Consider the following 14,869-nt stretch of genomic DNA (forward strand, 5'->3'; position numbering starts at 1 on the left):
ACGGTGTGCTTGTGCAAGGGCTTCCCTCCCCTCTTCCTCCTCCTCCTGCTGCTCCAGCCTGGCTGTGCTGCCCCGCTCACAAAAGCCGTGTCCTTAGAACAATAGGCCTGTGCTCCTGGAGCCCCGTCCCGGCACACGGGATGCTGCTCTGTGACGTTCGCAAGGGGATACACAACCCTGATTATTAATACTTCTTTTCTTTTTCCCCACTGTGAGTGGAGCTGTGAAATAGTAAAATTAATTTGTGCCAAAATAGCCCTGGAACAGCGCTCGGGTTGAACTAGTGCAGGTCGGTGCCGCGTGGTTCCGGCTGACCCCGGGTCCCCGCCGTCGTGGGAGCTCTCGACGCGCCCCATAAACGCTGGCCCTGCTGGGCACCCGCTCCGGGGGGCTGGGGCAGGTGAGGGCTCCGAGCTCCCAGCCCCGCCGCCTTCATTCGTGCCGTAGGCTGAACCTCGACAGTTTTTGGCTAAAACCTAATTAGCGCCAGGTCTGCGGCCTGCGTTACGTGTGCAGCGTTTTGTGTACGATATTAAAAAAATATCCGGGCTTTGGGTTGCCTTTTGTAAGGCATGGAGCTGTGACCCTCCCTCCGCTGCTCCCTCCCCCCGGAGCCCCAGACTTCGCCGTGCCCTGGCTGCGAGCTTACATGGAGTTGTCTTTTTTTATTTTTTTTATAAACCCAGTCACAACACGGGAAGAGGAGGAGGAGGAGGAGGAAGAGAGAGAAAGACAGAAGTAAAAACCCTTGAAGGATGGCTCTCCAAAATTGCTGTCGGAAGCACGGGGAATCCCTGGTAGCGCGGGAGCGGAGGTAAGGCAGCCTGAGCCCACCCTGCTCCGGGCCCCCGCGCCCTCGCTTTTGGGCTGGGAGCGCGGCTGGTGGGGAGCGGAGGGAAGGTGGAGGTGGGAGCTGGGGGGTGGTGGTGGTGGGTGGGTGGGTGGTGGGTGGAGGAGACACCTTCGCCTCGCGCTGCTTAAGTGGGCGCGGCGCTGATGTGAATATGCAAATGGGCGGCCGGGCGCGTCACACGTGCGGCTGCTCCCCCTCCCCTCGCTCCCCTCCCTCGCTCGCTCCTTTCCCACCCGGGGCTCGGGGGCGACCTGGGGACACGGGGGGCACCGGTCCCGTCCCGCCCGTCCCGTCGCAGCCGTCCCGTCCCGTCCCGCGCGGGGAGCGGCGGAGGTGCGAGGCCGGGATGGGAGCGGGGTGACCCCGACACGCGGGGAACGGGCGCGATCGCTGCCGGGGGGCGCGGGGGGGGCTCCCCCCGCATCGCTGATTGATGCCAGGGGCCAACAGGACCCGGCTGTCCTGGCGATGGTGATGGTGATTGCGATGATTACACTCATCATTAGTGGGAATTTGAATTTTGCGATGGTTATGTCTGGGCGGGGGCACGACCCCCGCGCCCGGGAACTTAAGGAAAGAAAAGATAGGATTTGGAAAATGATTAATTTATGCACTGGAAGGGTCGAGTTACAAAGGTTTTCTCGCAGCCTCGTTTTATTGCGAGTCTACGTCGAGATCGGCAAAAAGATGGGAAAGGCGTTTTTGTTATTAAAGGAAAATCCTTTATTGGAGGGATGATTTAGAAATTTACAGTCAATGGAATTTAATTTCATCCTTTGCCTTTTGCTTTATCCACATTTTAATAAAAGAGCCATGAAGAATAAGAGTAGCCAGGTGATTGCTGAACAAAGCAGATCTCGAGTGTGAATAGGATTTAAAATCGGTGCCGGCGCTCCCCGCGCCCGGCACCCCCGGTGTGCGCCCGGCCTGGGGACACTGCGGTGACGACACACACCTTCGTGCAAAATTAACATTTCATGTTCAGGAGGCACAAACTTTGTGGTACATTTTTCCTTCCCCTCTGTTTGCCCACCTGGCGATTTGGGTATGCCTGATCACGTCCTAGGTTTATACGTGGTTATTCCATGGAGAGAGCGATTTCCAGGGGAGTGGAGTGCTGCTGGGGATGTCTGCTAGCACCCCGAGGTGGCAGTGACCATGTGTGGTTCTGCAGAGCATCACTGGCATTAATTCACTGGGAAAAAAACCAAATGCAAATCAACTCCATTAGTTTTTCTTAGGTTCTACCAGGGACTTTAAAAGGATCTACTAATGGGATAACCGTATTCACTAGATTGATAAATAAATAGAAAATCCCTAAATCTTTCGAGGCATGGGGCTGGAAGCAGCAGATGAAAGTGACTCCAGGGTAACTGAATAAAACCCCTGTGCTGATAGTGCCTGATTGATCATAGTGCAGTGCACTAAGAGACAAGGAGTCAGCTGAGGGGAGGAGAAGGAGAAGGCGAGAGATGGAGCAGGAGAGAAAGGTACCCCAGTTCCAGCAGGACGAACCACCCGCCTGTGTGCCCTGCTCTCTGTCAGTGTCCCGCACGGCTGTGCCACCCAAATGCCATGCCGGCCTTCAGTTCTCACGCAGCCCAGCTGCTCACTGCTGGGTTTTCTCTCTTCCATTATCCCGGTGTCTGTGCCTTCCCTCGCCGTGGCCGCAGGCCCGTCCTGTCTGCACCGCGCTCTGGGCTACACCTGGCCCAGCCTGGTGCCAAGGGCACGGTGCCCGGGGGCAGCGCGGGCAGCCCGAGCCCCGAGGGCGCAGCAGGGCAGGACAGCGCTGGCTCCGGGGCCCTTTGGGGTGCCCGACCCTCGCCCGGCACCTGCAGCCGTGTGCGCGCACACGATTCCCCGCTCGCTCCGCCGTGCCAATAAAGAAGAAAGGCAGGGATGAGGATTGTTGCTATTGATCTGCCCAAGGGGATCATTAGGCATCAGTATCAATCTACAAATCAGTGGGCCTGTGTTACTTGCTTGGGCAGTCATTGCCAATTTGTTCCTATTAGATGGCCGAGCCCGGAGGTGTTTGATGAGCAGATTGGGTCTTTATCTCGGCGCTGGAGAGCAGGCGGGCGTGGGGAGATGCCGCAGCTTTGCAGGATTTCTGCTGTTTGTTTGTTTTCTTCTGCTGAAACCCTTTTTGCTTCTCTGTACAGAATTTTGTAGGGGCTGAATGTGTTTCTGCTTTATGGATGGTTTTTCATATCATCAGATTAAACATATTGAGAGTTTAGGAGAAACTATTTTAAAATAATCCCCTCTCTTTTATTCGGTCTGTTTACCAGCAGCACTCCATATAAAAATACATATTCATGCCAGATTCTTTTGTTATCCTTTCCAGGTCAGACCCAACATTAGGAACGCAAACAATTTTGCTTTTGCTATCCCAGTGCCCATTCCTTGGGATTTATTGAGTTGTGCTTAGTGAGGTGATTGTTTTCACAGTATTTCCCTCGGTGATTTAATTAATTAGGCCAAAAAATTAAAGCTTGCAGATAATATTTTGTTTTCGAAGTGTTTTTATGTGGAGGGTAGCCCCAGGGGTTAGTGGCCCCTTGGACACAGCCCTGCTCTGTGCGGTGCCCTCCAGAGCTGCCTCCCTCATCTGCATATTTGCAAATAAGAAAAATGTTTAATACTATGCAAAATGAATAACAAATTTAGACCGTAACAGGAGAATGGAAATTAATGGCAAAAAAAGGATCAAACCAGTTCAGATGAGTGATCTGATCCGACATCAATGCCGTGTTATTTAATGCAAACCTCGATTCCGACTGTTCCATCTCACTCCTCGCACGAGCATCGCACACTTTAAACATCTGTCCAGCCGTTAAAGACCCTATTGATGCTGTGTTATTGGATTTCTAATTTCCAGGTTTTGTCAGGGGGTTTAACAGACTATATGAGTGTTTATAATTTCTAATGAGTTTAATCTCTAATTTGCCTCTATTACCTGGGACTGTCAAATCCCTTTCTCAGCACTTGGTCTGTGAAAATTCAAAATACAGAAATACAGGTTTCTAAAGAACTCGAAATATTTGTCATATCTTTTATATACAAATATGTGTGCAGTAAACAGAACTATACATTCTTATTCTCTTTGAAGATCAAGCCTGATTTTAATCCTGCCTATCTGCTGCAATCACAATATATTACCTAAACCCAAGTTTCTTTGAGGACTTTTTGGATAGATGTCACTATTTCATTGGAGATAAAATAGGGTGTGTTTTAGGATACCACATTATTGCTGCCTGATTAGTATTTGATCAAATCCTATCTGTTTTTTTGTCCCCGAGACAATCCAGCTCCTCCACATCCGGAGGCGAATTCACCTCATTCTGTCTGACAAGTGTTTTGTTGGGGAGCAGCGGATCAGATCCGTGTAAACACGCGGCTGGGGCGGGGAGCCCGCACTTTTAATTTATCATAAACTCCACAGAACTCATTAGCTTTCATCTTTACATCGCACGTATAGAAATGAATTCTGAGCTCACTTGGGGAGGCTTTTTTTTTTTCTGTGGAGTTTGCTGTACAAATATTTATGGACCTTTTCCTTTGTAGTAGAGATTCCAGTGGCAACAGCTATCACACGACGAACAGCAGCTTGCGACTTAGGAGAGAGGTTGCCAAAAGCTGTTGTTTATTTAGTTGCGTGGCATTTTGTCTTGAAATTTGTTTTGCTACTATTTGGAAAAAATACAGGGCTCTCTTGGGAGGAAAAATCGAGATTTTTTGCCTATACTCCAGAAAAAAAAAAAAAAAAGGGAAAAAAGCCTCCCAGAAAATGAAATCAAAGTGTGTTTGTATGTACAAACATAACTTTATAATCAGCATTTTGTGAGGATTTTCAGAGCAGGAGGCTGCTCACTGCCCATTCACAAAACACACATATGGAGATTTTATGGTAGGTTTTGTTTTAAAGATAATGATTTGTCTCCGCGTTGCAGTTGTTTATGTTTCTGTCTATATCTCTTTCCTCACCCCTGTTTTATTTAGTAAGGTTTCAGCTGTGAAATTTCTCCATGAAACAATTGATACATTCTCCACACGCTGCAGCGAGGGAAAAAAAGCCCCTTAGATTAATGGTCAGTGTCTCATCCACACAAATTTGTGTTACGATACTACCGAGAAGCTGCGAATTACTGACAAGATCTAGAATAATTCCTAATGCTGTCGAAGGCTTCATTTTCTCCTCCGCATGATGGATGAGGCATAAGAAGTGCTTTCTGAGATCGTTAATGTGCATCATTCTGTTAAGTGTTATTAAAGTCCGTCTGTCTTCGGCAGCAGAAACAATGGCTTAGCCCTTATTTTGTCTCTCTCTTTGCTAAACTCCAACTGGCTTTTACTAACGTGGCCCATTTTGGGGCTCTTGCCGTGGCTGGTTTGTACCGCGGCGTTTCGCTTGGTTTGGGGAATTGTGTTTTCCCTTGGAGTTTAATGTTGGCTCGTGGCATGGGAAGGCAGAGTGAATTCCCAGTGATTCTATCTGTAACCTGTGGATAATGTCCAGGCAGTGCAGGATCCGTACAAAGCTTCTCTTTAAGCTTGGAAAATAGGATTGAAGTTTCCCTTTGGAAGGCTGCTCCTGCCGAGCGGCGCTGGGCTGTGAAACTGCCCCCGGGAGCGCCCGTGTCCGCTCATTTTCCCTGGATTAATCGTTTAAAAATCTGGGAATTGCTGTCTGAGGAGACACTGAGCTGGTTCCTTGCTGGGAGGGAAGCTGGCACGGGGCGACCCAAGCTCGTCCTGTCCGGGCAGGAATCGCTGCCCTGTCCTGGTCCCGTGGGCATCGCCCGGTTCCCCAGGGGGGAGGAGGCCAGGCCCACATTGCAGATGGATCATATTAAATCAAAAGTACTTTTAACCAAACAGAAGAATTCACTTTAAAGGTTTTTAACCTTTCTTAAGAGCCAATTTTTCCTTAAGCCCTGCGATAATAAAATACAATATAATTTATAGAGCACTCTCCACGGGTATGCATTCCTCCTCTCTTCTTTTTTTTGGTACAGTCAGATAAAACATCCAACAACTGGGATGATAATCAAGAAAAAACAAAAAGCAACTGATCATAAAGCATTTAGAAATGTAACATTCCTTTTACAAGGGATTCAGACATCCTTGGGAAGCTTCACTTCTATACTTTTAATAGAATTAGAGAAGTGTGATGCACAGCTGGTAAAAGCTCAGTCATCCACAGCACAGCGAGTTTTTGAGTATTTAATTTTATATTTGAATAATTCTCCAGATCAGGCTATAATCATGGATGTCATATAAAAAGATTTTTTTCATAAATTACATTATTTCACAGATGTGCAAATACTTCTGTGAAAAAAATTACATTGATCAGTTTTTAATACCCCCCTGTCTCACCCTTCAGTCAAAAGAAAAAATAGCTTTTTTCCCATCTTTGTCTTCAGAAAGGTGCTAGATTGTAAACATCTGAAGGAAATGAAAGGGGGTTGGCCAGTCCACCCCAAATTCTTTCCAGATTTTCATTCCTTTCACCAGCAGCCTTCTGTTCTTGGCGGAGAGGGAGGAACAGCAGAAGAAAGAGAGAGATGTCTCTGTTTCTTATTAAAATTTGAAGTGCAAAGCAGGGGCTGTATTTTGCTAATTTTCAATCTGCTAATTGGGAAGGGGGGTAGGAGGTGAGGGGCCGTGGGGACACGGGAGGTTCTGTGGGACAAAGCCTGGCCAGTGGCACGGCCCCGGCGGGGACGGCGGGCACCGGGCACGGCCTGGGCCGGGCTCACTGCGCTTGGGAATCCCACATCAGAACATCCTGTTTGTTTTTCTAATTAGAAAGTGACTCGTTCACCAAGAATAAACTTCCCAACAGGCTCGTGCTGTGCCTGGCTGAGGCTCAGGGGTGCCTGGAAGCCCCTGGTGTGGGGCTGGGGCGGCCTCAGGGCGACCTGGCCACTGGGACTTGTGTCCCTCCAGCTCCTGAGCTCTTTGCTTCTTATCTGCTCCAAACACGGAATCATTTAAGCAAGGCACAGGCAATTCCACAGCACATCCTCACATGCAGAGTATCTGGTTATCTTGGATATTGTTGTGAATGGAAAAGTTTGCCCTAATGTTAAATTCAGGGATGGCAATTAAGATAAATGCCAGCTTCCAGCTCCCTCATCCCATCTCCTATGAAGTCACACTTTAGGGGAAAGGAAGGCTAAAAATAACTTTATAAAAGTTAACCAAGGTGTCACACCCTGCCTGCTTGGGCTTCAATCAGAGTTGCCAACTTGTTTTGCAGGGAATTTAAGTACCAGATGCACTTGGAGAAAGCAAGCTAAACATCAGAGTTTATTTTCAATATGCAAGTGGTATAAAAATATGCAAGCCCTGATCTGAGTGCTATGGAAACTGCTCCACAAAAATGTGGAACGAAAGCTGTTACTGTAAGCGTGGTTCATGTCCTGTAACAGCTGTGACAGCCCGGCACAGCTCAACACTTGTCCAATTAGATGAAAATATTCAAAAGGAAACCTGATTTAAATAAGAGCTGTAATAATCTTTTGCAATTACAAAGTATGCCAGCGACAAACACTGTCCCCTGCCCGGGTCACCCAGACTCCGCGCTGGCCTCGGCTCAGTGGACGCCGCCTCTCCCTCCTCACGCCAGCTCCAAAAGCATTTTTTCAGGGCTTATGTTACAGTTATTTGCAGATTATTTTAGGTCTGTGTTCTTTTATATCCACTTAGCAACTTGCAAGGAATATTTCAGGAGCAGCCCGTGCTTGATGTGCCCCTTTTTGGGGAGCAGGAGGACTAGGTGGGGTGGATTTAAAAGCCGTTATTGCGTTTATGACAGATGGTTTTCAGTTTAGGCAAGAAAGCACAGATAGACACTAGCAGAGAGACAGGAATGTGGACACGTATCATTAAACTCTTTCTGTTAATCAAATGCAAGAAATACAGTAAATTTATTTTTATACCTGACCTGTGGAACAAATATGGCCAATGGATATTACACATAATTGGTCTTAAAAGGAACAATTATAGATTCTCTTTAACTTTCCTGATTCGTTACAAGTTGTCTCTATTTCTAAGGTTTTAAGGATACCAACGATTAAAATCGTCCTGCTGCATAAATTTTAGTTATTTACCATAGTTCATAAGTATAGTGTGATGACCTTTTTCTGGCTTCATAAAATCAGTGACTTAATATAATTTAGGATCTGAGAGTGCAAGTTCCTCGATTCATTTATCATTTGATGCTGAAATTTGTTTAGTCTGGATCGAAGGCCCTACTCAGCTTTTCCTACTGGTAATAGATTCTTTGTACATTGGAAACTGGGAGATCTTTGTGTCTTGTCTCTTTCTTTCAAGTTTGACCAAAAATAGTCATTAAAGACTTCAGAACCCTGCTGACTTTATAAATAAAGGCTCTTGACTGACTCTGATGGGAGTTCCATGCACAGAACAGCCCCATCACTAATTTTTCAGAATGGGAAAGTGTGTTAATATAGAATACACCTTGAATTAAGTGGTTGGTTTTGACTGTATTCCAGACAAATTTTTATGAATGCAATTAAATAGGGAATTTTAATAGCTTTGGGAGAATTAAGTTTGAAATTATTCTATGAAGAATGTTTATAAATATATATAGATAGATGATAGATGTAGCTGAAAGCAGGAGGCAATACAGTAATGTATTTTAAAAATTCTTCTGTAGTCAGTGTGAGTGATTTCGAACGGGATCCCAGAATCTGCAAGCCAAAGCTCTCATCTTCTAAGGAATTTAAGTTACCTGGAATAAAATGTTGCCTTAGAAATTGTTGACGTAATAGTCCCCTTGGGAACCCCAGAGCAGTCAAAGAGAAATCCAACAATAAATCCAGGGGCCACCTGGATAACTCCCATTAAAGGCTTTTTTTCAGTGGAAAGAATTCTTTAAAAGCTTAATTCTTCCTAAATGTAAAGTCCAGTGCTTGTGTTTCTGTAGAACTTTTACAGTTGGGTGTTTCACTTGGTTTGTTTGAAGAACTTTTCCAGGACACTGGGACAGTGACCCCAGCTCTGCATTCTCCCTGTGTCCCCCCCCCCTGCAGGGGCTGGGGACACAAAGGGCACCGAGCCCAGCCGGAAAAAGCCCTTCTGTGCCCATTGCCGGGAGCTGGGAGAGCAGCGGGCAGCGATTGCAGCCGCTGTTCTCTGGAAAAACAGCAAACGGGAAAAGCCCTCTGTGCCCATGGCGGTCCCTGTGTGCACAAGTAGCCCGGCAGAGCTGCTCCGGCTGCAAAGGCTGAGGTTGCAGAGGATTTCCATGTCCGTGTGTCAGACTGAGCAGTTCCCGGAGCACTCACTCACTCATTCACTCATTCCCTGCTCTGCACGGTGAGATGTGAGATGTGGGATGTGGGATCTGGGATGTGAGATGTGAGATGTGAGATGTGAGATGTGAGATGTGCACTCCCTGTTCTTGGAGGGAGCCGCACACTGCCCGGGCAGGGCCGCTGGAAATCGCCGGCAATGAGGGATGGATGTGTGTGCTGTGACTGGGCTCAAAAACAAACCTGTTCTAAGCGGGTGTGAGGGGAAACGCACGTACAGGGATGGCATCCCGGGCCATGTGCACATGGACACGCATGGACACACATGGACACACATGGCACACATGGACACGCATGGACATGCAGAATCACAGATTGCTCTCTGCTCTCCACAATCCAGTTTTGTGTTTTGTGCTGCAGCAAAAAGGCACCGTGTGGCTTTTGATTGAAAATATTCAGGGAGAAACAATAGTCCTATAAACCGGTGGAAATTTTATCACAATTGAATTCTCTATCAATATTTTTAAAAGGCAGAAGGGGTCAAGAATGAAGTGTATTATTCTTAGTTGTCTGTATTATTAGTTAACATCAGCTGTCTGCTGATCCCCAACCCCCCCTATGCCCAGTACAAAGGACACTATAAACCACTGGAAAAAAAAAAGACACTTGGATTTTGTAGAAATATATATAAAAATAGACTCAGGATCTGTGGGTTATTTACATATGGTCATTTTACAGATCTCCTGGTGTGGTGGCTAGAAGACAAACCTCTTTTAAACCCTGTGAAATTCAACATTTCACTGAATTTAACATATTCTAAGTTATACATAATATATATTTTGAAGCAGTTTTACACTTCTATAGGCTTTGATTTTCAACAGTGTCTACTTTTCATGTATAATGAAGGTATCATTTATAACAATATTTTAAACAGTCCAAGCCAGTTATTTACACTGTTTTTTGTCTTGAAATGAGGTTTGCTGTATTTTTTGGTTTTGCTTTATTTACCTCATCATTCCCTTATCACCCAGAGCCTTATTTGCAATTGCATTTATTTAAAAGAGTATTTTTTTACTTTTAATGTGATTGTGTTGTTTAGACAAGAGGGTTTTTTTCTTGTGAGTATTAAGGGACTTGTTTTGCTGCTCTCCCCGGAGCACTTCAGGGCAGCAGTACGTGCAGTCAAACGGGGAAGATTCCCAAATTGTCTCTTCTGTGCTTGGGATTCAGACAAGCCGGCACTGTCTCCGTTCCTGTAAGGAGCAGTGAAATTTGGTGGTGTGGATCTGGGCATAAACTGTTCCAGAAGCAATTTCTGTTGATAGGCCACTGTTTTTCTGGACGTTTTTCTGTGTTTTTGAGCAGAAAGCAGGTTTGCTGCACTGGAGACGTAATCGCTGAGTGTGGGCTGTGCCACGTCCTCACTGCGGGATAATGCACAGAGCCGTGTGGGCTAAAGGGCAGCAGAGCCCCCCGTGTTCATCCCCTCCCTCGGCAGCGTGAGCTGTGCCTGCCCGCCAGCTCCAGCCCAGGGAACCCATCCCATCCCATCCCATCCCCATCCCCATCCCCATCCCATCCCATCCCATCCCATCCCATCCCATCCCATCCCATCCCATCCCATCCCATCCCATCCCATCCCATCCCATCCCATCCCATTATCCCATCCCATCCCATCCCATCCCATCCCATCCCATTATCCCATCCCATCCCATCCCATCCCATCCCATCCCATCCCATCCCATCCCATCCCATTATCCCATCCCACTCCACCTCCAGCCCTACGAGCCCACTGTCCTGCCTGCCCTGCTCCCTGCTCTCCTGGCCTGCCCTCAGGGATGAGCTCCCGCAGGAGGTGGGCAAGGGGCAGCTGTGGAAGGAGAGGTGGCCAAGGCCATGGACGGTGGCAGTGGTGCCTCTGGTCCTGAGTGACTCGTGGCTCCTTACCCGTGTCCTTGCAGCCTCCTGGCTGCACGGAGCAGGGACAGACCCTGCCTGGTGGATCCGGGAGCTGGGAGAAGGTGTGTCTCCATCTGTGAAATAACGATGGATGGTTCTCCTGCATTGTTACCAGAATTGGGATTGTTTCAGTTGGAAAAGCCCTTAGAGGGCATGGAAAACATGCCAGGGCCGGGCAATTCCCAGGGCAGCGATCCCGGTGCCAGGGCCGGGCGATTCCCGGCGCCGGGCATTCCCCGCCGTTCCCGCCGTGTCCGGCAGGGGGCGGTGCCGCCCGCTCAGCGCCGCCGCCGCCTCGGGCCCCCCCTCCGCTCCTGCCGGGGCCGCGGGGCGGGAGCGCCCGGAGCCTTCCCGAGGGTCCGGCACAGCGAGCGGGGCCGCCCCGGGGCCTGGGGCTCCCACCGCACCCATCCCATCCCCATCCCCATCCCCATCCCCATCCCCATCCCCATCCCCATCCCCATCCCCATCCCCATCCCCATCCCCATCCCCATCCCCATTCCCATCCCATCCCATCCCATCCCATCCCATCCCCATCCCCATCCCATCCCATCCCATCCCATCCCCATCCCATCCCATCCCCATCCCATCCCCATCCCCATCCCCATCCCCATCCCCATCCCATCCCATCCCATCCCATCCCATCCCATCCCATCCCATCCCATCCCATCCCATCCCCATCCCATCCCCATCCCCATCCCATCCCATCCCATCCCATCCCATCCCATCCCATCCCCATCCCCATCCCATCCCATCCCATCCCCATCCCCATCCCATCCCATCCCCATCCCCATCCCATCCCATCCCATCCCATCCCATCCCATCCCATCCCATCCCATCCCATCCCATCCCATCCCATCCCATCCCTAACACTTTGTCTCTGCCATCCCTGCCCAGAGAGCACAGGCACAACTCCAATTGTTTGGAGACTTTTGCATTCAAATGTTGTTTTCTATAACAATATCCCCAAACCCCACCTGCATTTATATGGAGATTGTCCTCCTCTGGGCTGTTGGGGAACAAACTCAATTCCTGCCACAAAGACAGAGGTGGTGGCCAAATAATTTCCATATAATATTAATTTGATACATGTATGGTTGCACAGTTTGTTCCTCGAAGTGTGAGATCACAAAAACGAGGAGGTTTTTATGCGGGTGCATTGGGTTGCTGGGGGGGCGGTGGATATTCCAGCACTTCTATTTCTGCCTCAAATATTTGTGTTTGTTTTTCAGGGGCTTTGTTAATACCTGAGGGAACCATTAATGCAGCCGAAATAACAGGAGATCTGATGTTCTCATGGTATTTTAGTATTTCACTTCCTCGATGGAAATGCCAGGAGAACACCAGATCTCGCGGTATCTGGGCCCCAGAAATAGCTCCCTTGGGAATTTTTAAAAAGCCCATAAAATACATAAACACAAATATGGAGATATCCAGGTTCCTGCCGAAGTTGCCTGCGCAGCCTTCCCTCGATTGAAGCCATCAGTCAGCAGCTTTCCCTCCCTTCCAGCTGATTTGTCTTTGTCACTGAGTGAAACTACTCTTTCTGCCTCAAACCGATGGCAGAAAAGCAGACCCGTGTCGGTAATTGTGATTATGGAGAGGACAATTCTGGATTGCTCACACAGACGGGAGATTTCCCCCAGACTGATTATTTTTTTCCTAATATGGCTGTTTCCTTTTTGAAAAACATTTTATTATTTATTATTATTATTTTTGGTTTCACTGTAATTTTCATTGCATATTTAGTATATAGTTATTTAGTTATCTATATAGTTATCTGTATCTAGTTAATTATCTAATCAAGCAAATGGTTTCTTTGGCTCTTAGCTAAAACAGGAAAACACCCCGGTATTGGGATTAAGTTTTCATCTCTATCAACTGGCTTAAAAATACTGAACTTGATTCCTTTTGAATTAACTGAGTCTTATTTTATTTTTTTTTTTCAATATCACCTATCACCATAGTAACCACCAGCTGTCAGTTCAGTTTCTGACATTTTTCTCATTTGGTAAGATTTCAGAATTGCCATCCTCCCTGCCAACATGTCATGAACAAGAAAAAAAAAAATTGCATGAAAAATCTAATGGGTGTCTGGTCTGATTGTCCTCACTCGTGGCAGGGAAGACAAAAACTGATGAATTGTGAAATGTATTCAGAGAGATTCAAGAAAAGCAAGTGTCTCGGACCCCCTCCTCACCCACACCTCCTCGTTTTCATCTTGTTATGCTTGATGCACCAGACATGCTTGCCCTGACACTCGGGTTTGTAGAAATTTAAGATTAACAGTTTTTACATTCACCTCGCTGATCCCCGGGTTTTAAAGTCATCATTAAAAATAAAGTTCGCAGAGCTCGTATTTAGCACCATTTCCCACTCATTGATGAGGTTTTAGCACCTGTGAATTCTCAACAAAACACTTCCCGTGCCTGAAGTCAACAGCCAGTTCAGCACATTCCCACATTTCCGTCCCTATTTCTATATTTTATGTACATTAGGAAGCAACCTTTGAGCAGGCCGAAAGAGAAAGGCAAAATCTGGGTAACTCCCTGGGCTGGGGTTTTGTTTGTGCTGGAAAAGGGCAGCAAACGGTAAAATTCGGCTTTTTTTTATTTCTCCAATTGGTTTAGCTGAAATAATATAAATATAAGGAAAACGAGGTTCGCGTTCGGTAAATGATGCTGCACCTCCTGGATGGCAAAATATTTGTGAGAAATCGCCTCGCCAGGCTGCAGGAGGGCAGGAGAAAGGGAAAGGACTCATTTACCTCTGGCAAAGCAAATAAAACGCCAGCAATGCCTTTATAACATGTATTTTTGGGGGGTTTTCTGTACGAGACACGCACATGGAGCTGGCACGTTGTGTTTCCGTAGGTATAAAACAAATCCCCCCAGCTGCCTCCATGGGGGCACAAAGAGCCGTCCCCTGGACGTGCTTCCAGGGGGGTTGTTTGGGGCTGTATCCATCTCTTTTTTTCCCCCGACTGTCTGTGAATTCAGGCTCAGCAGCAGGAACTCATTTCAGGCACATAAACGTGATTTGATGAGCAGCTGCAGCGCTCGGGTCCCTGCGCTGCCGGGGACACCCCGGCGCTGCCGGGGCTCAGCCCCGCTCCCGGCTCACGTTTCACTTTCGGGGGCTCCGGCGCTCCAAACCCGGCCATCCCAAAGGGGAATAATTGAAACAATCCCGGGACATTATCCCCACTTGGGAACATTTGGGGGAATTTGTCTTTGTGAGTATATTCGCTCAGTTCTGCTGCATCTCCACGGAGCAGGGAGGTAGCTCTTCCCAGGAAAAGTACCGAGTCCCTTAGGAAAATGCAGGGCTCGTGTTTGTGTCCCTGTTTTCCCTGGGCTGTCCCAGCCGTGCCTCGGGGGCTGCGAGGCGCTGGCCCCGCAGCTCCGCGGGGAGCGGCGGCGGCTCCGGGAGGGATGCGGGGCCGGGCGGGAGGGTCCCCCCAAAGCGCGCACGTTTCTCCAGCTGAGCGCCTTTGCCAATTCGACATTTCAGATATAGCCAGTGCTTAAACGTCTTCTCGGTTTTAGAATGAAAAACCAGCATCTTTGGGAAAAAAATTGAAAATTATCCCATTTTCCTGCCTGTTTCAGCCATGCATTTCGCCAGCTGTATTTTTAAAATAGTTCTATAAATGTATCTCATGAAATAAATGCACTGGGAAAGTGTAACTCTTTTAATGATAAATAATTTTGTTGTATATAATATTTGAAAACAAATGGGGTAAACAAAATGCACCTTAATGTCT

The 14,869-nt window shown here is 47.8% G+C and overlaps 1 protein-coding gene across 1 annotated transcript in view; it reads left to right on the forward strand.

Annotated features, from left to right (window-relative positions):
* Positions 1–699: 699 nt before the first annotated feature.
* The window catches only part of ZFHX3 (zinc finger homeobox 3), a 370,752-nt gene continuing 356,582 nt past the window's right edge, over positions 700–14,869 (forward strand). The window contains exon 1 of the mRNA XM_014889524.2: positions 700–814. The gene's annotated coding sequence lies outside the window, so the exon portion shown is untranslated. The remainder of the gene's footprint in view (positions 815–14,869) is intronic.

The sequence above is a fragment of the Sturnus vulgaris genome, chromosome 12, assembly GCF_052056855.1.
Source record: "Sturnus vulgaris isolate bStuVul1 chromosome 12, bStuVul1.hap1, whole genome shotgun sequence".
Taxonomy (NCBI): domain Eukaryota; kingdom Metazoa; phylum Chordata; class Aves; order Passeriformes; family Sturnidae; genus Sturnus; species Sturnus vulgaris.